This window comes from Kryptolebias marmoratus, linkage group LG18, assembly GCF_001649575.2.
Source record: "Kryptolebias marmoratus isolate JLee-2015 linkage group LG18, ASM164957v2, whole genome shotgun sequence".
NCBI classification, from domain to species: domain Eukaryota; kingdom Metazoa; phylum Chordata; class Actinopteri; order Cyprinodontiformes; family Rivulidae; genus Kryptolebias; species Kryptolebias marmoratus.
Window position 1 is genome coordinate 8777968 of NC_051447.1, and position 1193 is coordinate 8779160.

Consider the following 1193-nt stretch of genomic DNA (forward strand, 5'->3'; position numbering starts at 1 on the left):
ATTAGTGTTAGTAAGTGTTAAATTATTAACTCCAGCAGATTTGATATTTGACACTTTATAAGAGTTAAGGTACCAACTCTCCAAAAAGAGTTAAATTAACACTTTCTGGTGTGGACCCATATAGACACTTTAAAAATGTTGAAATCAAATCTGACAGTGTTAATCTGGGCCTCCTGGATTTGCTGTGTAGGAGTTGTAAGTGGATGGAGCAGTTTTTTCCGCATCATTTTGAAGCAAGATGTTTCTAATTTTAGTGATACTGTTCAGGAGGAAGAAAGCGGTCCTGGTATCATTTTTAATGTGGGGGTTAAGACACGTCCTGGTCAAAAATCCCACCAAGATCTGCTCTTTGTCACGTTGTGTACACTAAGCTCAAACATCTAAAAGCCTGATTTTGTTTTTTTTTTTAAATGACATTCAGTACTCTCCGTACCACCTGTTTGACCGCTGATATCCTGTCTCATTTAAATCAGACATGCTTGAAAGTCGGCCACTGGTATTAAAGGCTCCATGGGATTTAAAAAATAAAATAAAAAACCCTTTAAAAACATATTACAAGAGGGAAAAATAAGCAGAATGTTTTTACTGACATCTACTGGGGACCAAGTCTGTGAAAGTCTGCTCTCTTTCAGGGTTTTTGTCACATGCTGTTTTTATTTTGTGTTTTTTTGTGTTTTTTTTTTAAATTATGTAAAGCACCTTGAAATGCCTTGCTGCTGAAATGTGCTATACAAATAAAATTTGATTGATTGATTGATTTAGAAGAATCCCTTACAGTCTGAAATATGCTATCATGAGTCAGAAGGTAATCAAAACATATCAGATGGCAATGATTTTTTTTATTTTTATAAAAGTTTAAATTATTTAACAATGTGGCCCCTCCAACAACTGAGACTTTCTGAAATACACACAGTGACACGGGTAAAACTCATTGTGATGTTTTATTGCCTGCAGGCAAAGGGGATGATTTTCATTTTGCTTTTACCTGTGGGTGTGCATTTGTTGGCGAAACATCTCATGGTAGTAACTGAGCATCATCCCCAACACATACTCATAACCAGGGATGTGCGGTCAGGGGAGGCAGGTGAGGCAGAGCCTCCCCTGTCATCATGACAAGAAAAAAAAAATCATAACATAAAATGATTATTAATATTTGTCCACTGATCTTTATGTATGAGTAATTTTCGAACATT